This window comes from Choloepus didactylus, chromosome 1 (genome assembly GCF_015220235.1).
Source record: "Choloepus didactylus isolate mChoDid1 chromosome 1, mChoDid1.pri, whole genome shotgun sequence".
Classification (NCBI taxonomy): domain Eukaryota; kingdom Metazoa; phylum Chordata; class Mammalia; order Pilosa; family Megalonychidae; genus Choloepus; species Choloepus didactylus.
The window spans coordinates 7,729,380-7,738,941 of NC_051307.1; the positions used below are offsets into that span (position 1 = coordinate 7,729,380).

The 9,562-nt window shown below is 45.2% G+C and overlaps 1 pseudogene; it reads left to right on the forward strand.

Moving 5' to 3' along the window:
* The first annotated feature begins 2,251 nt into the window (after positions 1 to 2,251).
* Positions 2,252 to 3,126, forward strand: LOC119540255 (annotated as a pseudogene).
* Positions 3,127 to 9,562: the final 6,436 nt, after the last annotated feature.

Sequence of the window (9,562 nt, forward strand, 5' to 3'; positions counted from 1 at the left end):
CATTTTTTATATTCATTCATCATTCTGGTCAGAGAAGCAATCTACTTGGTGATAAATGGTTTTTTGATGTGTTGAAAATCAAATTCACACTCAAAGATTTTTCTGAGATTGCAGATAATTCAAGATACCCCCAGCTTTGCAAAGAGCTCCTGAAGGGGCTCATTGACAAGAATTCAGTTTCAGGGACCATTTGAAAGAGAGGACATTCATTTGAGATGTATAAATTCTGGAGCGTTGACTTAAGCTGATCATCCTTTGTAGGGAGCACACACACAAAAAGATAAAAGTCATTATCTTTCTCCTTCAAGAGCACCCAGGGGAAGAGGTGAGACCAAATTAGAAACCACAGGCCATATTAGGGCTCCGACCTGGACGCAAAGGCTAACAGAAGTGTAAACAGAATGTGATGGAGCGCAGAGGAAAAGGCAACTGATTGGACTTCATCAGTTGTTTACTAACATTTCTTAGCAAAGAAACCTTTCTCAAATGAAACGCGCAAGGACTCCAGTATCTCCAAACAAATTAGGTGGAGCTGTTCCTACTGGGGGCGGGGACGGGCAGAGGAGCCTCTTCCTTCCCTCGGCCCCAGGGACACCACCGCAAGCCCCTCGGTTTGCACAGCCCTGCTCCCTTTCTGCCAGTCCAGAGGCTCTAACCGCCCATGATCCCACAAGGTTAAGGACAGTGCAGACTGGAAACTGAAGGAAGCACAGGAGGCCTCCCCTGGTTTTTTCTGGGGTCCTTTTGCTTCCCAACCTGCTTCTACCTCTTAGACATCCCGTGGCCCGCGAGCCCCGGAGCACGGGGGCAGGAAAAGGAAAGGAAACAGCAATCAGCCCTTGTGCTTCTTGGCAGCTCCCTTCAGCAGGATGGGATCACACTTAATCCAAAAAGGTAAAGTGAGGCTTTTAGGATCCCTTGCTTTCACTCAACAAAAAGCTGCCATTTCAAAGCACTTTTCATAGGAGTGATCCCCTTCAAGCTTCAGGTAAGCCTGTCAGGTAGCATGGAAGGCAGATGAAATTGAGCCCCAGTGCTTCCTGAGAGCATGTGGCTGGGTTTCAAGGCCGCTTTCCAGCCCCGGGGCCGGGAGACAGTCGCTGAACCCCTTGGTGGTGGCAGGGCCCCCGTCCACACTGGAGATAGCAGTGCCCTTTCTCCTATGATGCTTTGAATGGTGCCTGGCACAGAGGAAGCCCCAGGTCAACATTAGCTCTGAGCATCAGGTAAATGGCCCAGGAGCATGTTAGGGGAGGGACTGTGTCCCCCAAAAAGACACAGGCAAGTCCTTACCCCAGGACCAAGAATGTGACCTTATTTGGAAAGAGGGTCTTGGAAGATGTGATTGGTTCACATGAGGCAAAGCTGGATCTGTGTGGGTCCTGATCTATTTGACCAGTGCCCTTATGGGAAGGGGAGCTTTGGACAAAGACAGACGGACGCAGGGGAGAAGCCAGCTGGAGACGGAGGCAGGGGCAGAAGCCCAAGGACTGCCGGCTTCCATGCACAGCCAGGAAGGAGGCAAGCAGGAGCCTCTTCCCCGAAGACTTCAGAGGCGCCTGGCCCTGCTGACACCTCGGCTGCAGCCTTCCAACCCCCAGAACCAGTGCACATTTCCATGGTTTGTGGTCTGTTGTTACCACAGCCCCAGGAAACGAAGGCAGACCTCGTCACTAGGAAGCAGATGGCCCAAGACCAGAGCCCAGGCTTCCGGATGCCTCTCTGGGTGCTTCCCCTAGCCCTACAGCTCAAGCACGTCTGGTGTCAAAACAAAGTTAAAAAATATCAGCAAGGCTTGGCAATACCTGAATGACACCACGCTGTGGAGCTCTATTTTCCAGAATTTCTCATTATTACATTTAAAGAGCAAAGGCTGAGAGAAAGGACTTGTAGGAGTTGATTTAGGAAAACTCACCCTTTTTAGAAGTAAAATTATTATATTATTATTATGTTATTATAGACGGTGCCAGTCATTATTCTAAAGGTTTTACCTGCAACAGACCATTTGTTTCTCATTAAAATTGTGTAAGTTCAGTGTTATTATTTTCCCCTTTTTTCGGATTAGAAAATTGAGCCACATAGAGGTCAAAGAATCAGTGCAAGTAAAGCAATCTCTTGACAAATGGAAATAACTTAAAATTATAACGTATGGAACCCGGTGCCTGGGCGGAGCGTGGAGAGCCTGGCACCGGAGCACCGGGTTGGCCAGGCCGGAGTGGGCCCGACGCGATGTGAGCAGGGTCCGATCAAGATGGCAGTGCAGGTGGTGCAGGCGGTGCAGGCAGTTCATCTCGAGTCTGACGCTTTCCTGGTTTGTCTCAACCATGCCCTGAGCACAGAAAAGGAGGAGGTGATGGGGCTGTGTATAGGGGAGTTGAATGATGACCCAAGGAATGGCTCAAAATTTGCATATACTGGAACTGAAATGCACACAGTTGCTGAAAAGATTGACACTGTGAAAATTGTTCACATTCATTCCGTCATCATCTTGAGACGTTCTGATAAGAGGAAGACCGAGTGGAAATTTCTCCAGAGCAGCCGTCTGCAGCTTCAACAGAGGCGGAGAGGTTGGCTGAACTAACGGGCGGCCCTATGAGAGTTGTGGGCTGGTATCATTCCCATCCTCATATAACTCTTTGGCCTTCACATGTCAATGTTCGCACACAAGCCATGTACCAGATGATGGGTCAAGGCTTTGTAGGACTTATTTTTTCCTGTTTCATAGAAGATAAAAACACAAAGACTGGCCGGGTACTCTACACTTGCTTCCAATCCATACAGGCCCAAAAGAGCTCAGAGTATGAAAGAATCGAAATCCCAATCCATATTGTACCTCATGTCACCATTGGGAAAGTGTGCCTTGAATCAGCAGTAGAGCTGCCCAAGATCCTGTGCCAGGAGGAGCAGGATGCATATAGGAGGATCCACAGCCTTACACATCTGGACTCAGTAACCAAGATCCATAATGGCTCAGTGTTTACCAAGAATCTGTGCAGTCAGATGTCAGCAGTCAGCAGGCCTCTCCTCCAGTGGTTGGAGGACAGACTGGAGCAAAACCAACAACATTCGCAAGAGTTGCAACAAGAAAAGGAGGAACTTATGCAAGAACTTTCTTCCCTAGAATAAGGCAGGAGACAAAATGGGGAAAGACAAAACTATCAAGATGTAAAATTAATTAAGCTAAATCAATTTTGGAGAAGAAGAATAAAGTTGGAAGACTCACATTACCCAATTTTAAGACTCATCAAGATGGTATGGTGCTGACAGAGTGATAGACACAGAGATCAACATAACAGAATAGGAACCCGGAAATAGACCCATACAAATGCATCCATCTGATTTTGGCCAAGGTGCAAAAATAATTTAATGGAGGAAAGATAGCCTTTTCAACACATTTGTTGGAAATGCTGTCCTTTGTGTGGAGCAATTGGACATCTATAGGCAAAAAAAGGAACCTCAACCTAAACTTCATACCTTATACGAAAAATTAACTCAGATTGGATTTTGAGCTTAAATGTAAGGCATAAAACTATAAAATTTTTAGAAAAAAATCATGGGAGAAAACCTTTGGGATCTAGGGCAAAATGAGTTATTGGACTTTATCCCTAAAACACAATGCATAAAAGAAAAAAAGTTGATATATTGGACTTAATCAAAATTTAAATCTTTGGGTCTGAAAAAAACTTAAGAAGAGGAAAAGACAAGTTACAGATTGAGATAAATCATTTGCCAATCATATAGCTCACCAATCTAGACTATATAAAGAATGCTCAGAACTCAACAATAAAAAACCCATCCAATTAGAAAAAGGGCAAAAGACATGAAAAGACATTTTACTGAAGAGGAATATGGATGGCAAGTAAGCACATGAAAAGATGTTGAATGTCATTAGTCAACAGGGAAATACAAATTAAAGCTACAATGAGATAGCACTACATATCTATCAGAATGGCTGAATTAAAAATAGTGATAATACCAAATGCTGTTGAGTATATGAACAAACTGGATCTGTCATACAACGCTGATGGAAATGTAAAATGGTAAAACCACTATGGAAAATGGGAAGTTTCTTATAATGTTAAGTGTACACTTAACATACAACCCAGCAATTGCACTCCTGGACATTTATCCCAGAGAAATGAAAATGTATGTCTGCACAAAATCCTGTACATGAATGTTTGTAGATGCTTTATGCATAACAGACCAAAACTGGAAACAACCCAGGTGTCCGTCAACGGGTGAATGGTTAAACAGTGTTCCATCCATACCACAGAATATTACTCTGCAATGAAAAGGAACAGACTATTGATACATGCAACAACTTGGGTGGACCTCAAGGACATTACGCTGAGTGAAAAAAGACAATCCAAAAGGTTGCATACTGTATGATCATATTTAGGTAATATTCTTGAAACAACAAAGTTACAGAGATGGAGAACAAATTAGTGGTTGCCAAAGACAGGGACAAAACGGGGATATGTGCAACTATAATGGCATAACACAAGGGAGTTTGTGCTGATGGAACAGTTCTGAATCGTGATTGTGGTGGTGATTACATGAATCTATACCTGTGTAAAAATTTCATAGAACTACATACACATACAAATGAATGCATGTAAAAAATAGTGAAACTAAATAAGTCTGTAGTCTAACAGTATTGTACCATTGCCAATTTGTTGGTTTTGAAATTGTACTTTAGTTACATAAGACCTTACCATTGGGAGAAACTGGGTGAAGGGTACATGGGACGCTACTATTTTTTGCAACTTCTTGTAAGTCTAAACCTATTTCAAAATAAAAAGTTATAAGTATTAATTAAGGAAAAAAAATTATAACGTATGTCTCTTACTTTGTTGGCCAATTACTCCCCCTCCCTTTTTATCATAAATGTTATGAATCTGAAATCTAAATGTGTGAGAAACAAGCACTCTTCCTAAAAAGGAATAAATGCTCACCCGATTGTGGAGAAGAAAAGAATTTATTCATGATCTTGCAGAACCGGCACACAACCAAATGTGGAGAGTTGACACGCAGACCAATAGACCCAGCAGTATTTATTCCCTATGCCTAACTCGGAAGTCCCTCCCCTGTTTCTCAGTGCCTGGGATACTCCAGAGGTTACATTCTATTGGACAAGCCTAACTAGCCCACACAAATTTGAAGCATGCAGCCCACCCAAATTGGAAACATTTGAAACAAGTCTCCACCCCTCTTTCCTTTGTTCTTTAACTGCACAGCCAGTCTGAGCTGGTTTGGGAACAACTTATGAAGCTATTTTAGGAAACTCTACCCCCCCCCCAGTCTCCACCTTGCAAGGACAGTGGGCGGAAAAACAGGAGGACCGGCCACCGATTATAGCTTGGCTTCTCGACCCTCTGCCATTCCCCTGAGCTGCCCCCACCCTGTGTGAAAGCGAAACTTAATCTAATTCTCATGAAGGGGGTAAGAACTATGGCTATAGGTGCTTCTCGCTTTAGCCTGAAGCTAGTGGGGAGCTGTCAGGAGTTGGTATAGGTTTGTTTCAAAGGAAGAAATCCATAATGCTGTCCCAGTTAGCACCTGTGCTAGAGGCCCAGCCGAGCATCTTGTAAAAAGATACAAAGAACACTTTACCCCACTTGAGTCTAGGACAGAACATCAAGGAATAGTGTGAAGAGCAAGAAGAAAAATTAGAGGCAAAGTAAAAATGGTCAAGGAAGTTCAGGAAGAAAAAGGGTACAATCCTCTCTAAAGGGCTGAGAACAGTCCCGTCATCCATTACCCACGGCTTTCCAAGTTGCCTTGCTCTTTAATGGACTCAAGAACATAACTTTTAAGGGTCTGGGTAGTTGGTGTGTGCTAGGGCAGCATTTACTAAGGTCTGTCCACTGGGCATTAAATTGTATTTAAAAAAAAAAATGGGGTCCAGGGTCTCATGTGCTTGCGACTTTGGGAAACCCTACCCATACTTTGTGTGGGGAGTTGTATACAGGACTTCTCAGAGCCTTTATTGTAAATTATGAGGTGTGAATACTTAACAGAACATAGGGAATAGGACATTTTCCAACGTTTCCTGATAATAAAGCCCATTTTTCAAAAGACTATGTTGCAGGATTAATGTTCCAAGGGACTGCTTTGGGTAGCACTGTTCTAAAGCAAAATAAATCAAAGGGAAATTAGGCATAATAGAGAAAATGTGTGCAATAAACCTATTATTTCTGCCATTATCTGTTACCCATTTGGCGACGTGACATTTGAATTCATGAACATAGACAAGATAAAGCTTGTCAGGGTCTTTGAAGCCTGAGAACTGAGGACCTTTGCATAAACTTGAGGATTTGTCAGCTGTGGAGCAGAATGCACTGTCACCGGAGCCCACGGGGCAGGCAATAACTGCTGCACTTGACACGTAAATCAAACAGGAGTATTTTAAGAAAAGCCAAGTGTTGATGCGATTTTTTTTTTTCCATCCTGGATCCCTCTCTCCCCGAACCAGGAGAAAATGCTTTTCTCAGCCCTTTTGCCACAGCCCTTGAAAAGCAGCTGAGAAAGAAGGGGTCACGAGATGGATTGCCCAAGAAAAAGCAAGGGAAAAGCAGGATGCCTCAGATCTACTGTTACGGGTTGAATTGTGTCCCCAGAAAATAAATGTTGAAGTCCTCATCCCCCAAACATCAGAATGTGACCTGATTTGGAAATAGATCAGCACGAATGGAATTAGACAAGTTAGAAGGGTGGGCCCTTAATTCCCTGTGACTGGTGTCCTTATAAGGAGAGGAAATTTGGACACCAAGAGAGGGAGGGGAGAACACCAGGTGACGACCGAGGCAGAGAACCCCAGGTATTGCCAGAAAGCCCCCGCCAGAAACCAGGAGAGAGGCAGGAAACAGATTCTCCTCTACAAGCTCCAGAGGGAGCTGGCCCTGCTGACACCTGCATTTTGGTCCCTAACAATTGCCAAAGTTCACAAGACCATGAGTATGCAGGCCGAGGAATGAGAAGCAGAGAAGCAGACAGACACATTTGAGATCCTTTCTCCATTCACAGCAAGTGGCGTCCCCTCTCGCAGGCCACCCACTGGCTTGTGGACCCCTGACCGTCCCCTTTCAGGGTTTAAGGTGACACCGTCCAGCCTGACACCTGGGTCAGAAGCCTGGGGGACCCCCCTCTCTCTCCCTCACAAAATCTGGCCCATTCTCCCTGAGAATGGCTTGTGCCCACCTCCTCCATCCACCTGCTCCTCTGGCGGGAGCTTTGCAATCACCAGCTCCTGCCCCAAGCCCGCTGGTTAGAGGACTTTGATCTAATTCATTCAGGTCCTTGCTTGCAAACCAGGGCTGCTCCCGGCCAGACATGTGCTGTCTGGGTTTCCTGGGGCTGCCGTGACAGATGACCACAAACCGGGGTGCTTGAAACAACAGACACATCTTCTTTCATGGTTCTGGAGCCTGGAAGTCAGAAGTCAAGGCATGGGCAGGGCCGCACTCCCCCTGGAACCTGCAGGAGGAGCCTTTCTGGCCAGCCTTGCATTCCTTGGCTTACGGCAGCCCCACTCAGTCTCTTCCTCTGTCTTCACATTGTGCTCTCCTGTGTCTGTGTGTCTGTCCTCTGTGTCCAGATCTTCCTTTTCTTGCAGGAACACCAGTCATATTGGATTGTGGGCTCCTCTAATCCAGTATAACCTCGTCTTAACTAATCACATCTTCAGAGATCCTATTTCCAAATGAGGCCACAATCCCAGGTACTGGGGTCAGGGCTCGGTCGTGTCTTCTGGGGAATGCACTTCAGCCCCAAACACATGCATATGCTGAAGGAGCATCCGTAATCTGGACACACGCTACCACACACTTTGCTTCTGGCTGTTGCTGGACGGTCCCTCACCAGTCATGCCCATGGTCCATCTGTTTGTGTCATGGCTCTCTGGTATATTTTTTTGTCTCCTATCTTCTCTTCCCTGTCCCTTTACCTAGAAAACTCCTACTTAGCCATCTAAATCCACATCAAATGGCCCCTTCTCTCTCCTCCTCAGAGTGAGTGACTTCACCCTCTGGGCATGCATGGATTTTTGTCCTTGCCTCTGCACAGGTGGGGCTGCTGCTTATCAGCTCGGCCTGTCACCTCACTGGGGGACAGTGACCTTATCTTAGGTGCTTTTATGTCCTCGAGCCTAGCTGGTGCAACCATACGAGTGCAAATAGCACAGGCATAATGCTGAGCAAATCTCTGCCAGGCTCAGTGCAAGTCCCCCAAAAGCCCACCCTTGCATCATGCTGATCGAAGTGGGACGGTGGGGGAGGCAGCTTGCAGCTCCTTTGTTCCTTAGTTACTTACCCCCCTGACTGGCCCCTGGTTGTCAGCTGTTCAGGCCAAGGTATGGAAGATGGGTGTTGAAAAATCAAGTGTTATTTGTGGAGGGGGTAGCACATGAGGCTGCCTGCTGGGACACAAAACAAGTCCATTTCAACAGGGGGAGGTAGCCAAGGCCCACAGCCACGGTGAGGCTTCCAGGACGGCAAGGGGCAGCTGGGCTGGGGACACTGGGAGGGAAGGGGACCCCAGAGGCGGGGCTTGGGAAGGACAAAAAACGTGTTTTGCTTCATAATTTTGACTCAGGTTATGAACCGTGTTTGCAGGATGGCATTTTTTTGTTCATTTTCCCACTTTCTTCAGATCCTGGTCACAATGATAGGGCTTCTGGACATCATTTCATCCTATGAACTATTATTTGTTGCTTTATCTGGCAAATTTCCCTGCTGAAAAGTAGTAACATTACACAATTCATATTTCAATAATGTCTATGATTGGGAGCCTCCTACAAACAAACCAGGATCCCTTATATTGTCGAGTTCCACCCACCATGGTATAAACAGGACATTTTCACATATCCCTATTGATAGAATTATTGTCCACATTAAAAAAAAGTCAAGAATGAAAGCACAGTATCAAACAGTGAATAAAACCAAAGTGATTTGAACCACTGGTGTTATATCAATAAATAAATTCAGAAAACCTAGGAAACCAAACAACTGGAGGGTAGGGCTTTGGAGTGGACTCTGTACGTCTCATGGACAGAGGGATTAAAGTAATTCCTCCCATCTCATAATAGGGACAGTAACCAGCGTTTTCCATATCGGAGGTTTTAATCTGGGAAAGGGGATCATAAAAATGCCATGTCATTAATCTTATAGCATAAAAAAACAGCACAAGTTCTTAATGCCTTGATATTCCAATCTCTAAATGGAGCACTATAAATTTCCTTGCATCTACTTTTTCAGTGATAATGAAAGGTGTTCTGAAATGTCTGAAGTGCCCCATTGGCAAAAGAAGTTGCTATTCAATAATTTACTCAGCCTGATTTTTCCTTCTCAGGCTCTTCAGGGATAGGCCCAGACACGGTCATCATGTTCCTAGACGTTACCCTTGACTCAAGAGCCCTGAAATATGGAGCTCATCAAACACCTTCATCGGAGTTGCCAGCTCGCGGCCTGCTCTAGGAATTTGGACTTGGGCATCTCCACAGTTGTGTGAGACACTTTCATAAAACCTCATATTTATAGATATCTCCTGTTGGTTCTGTTTACCT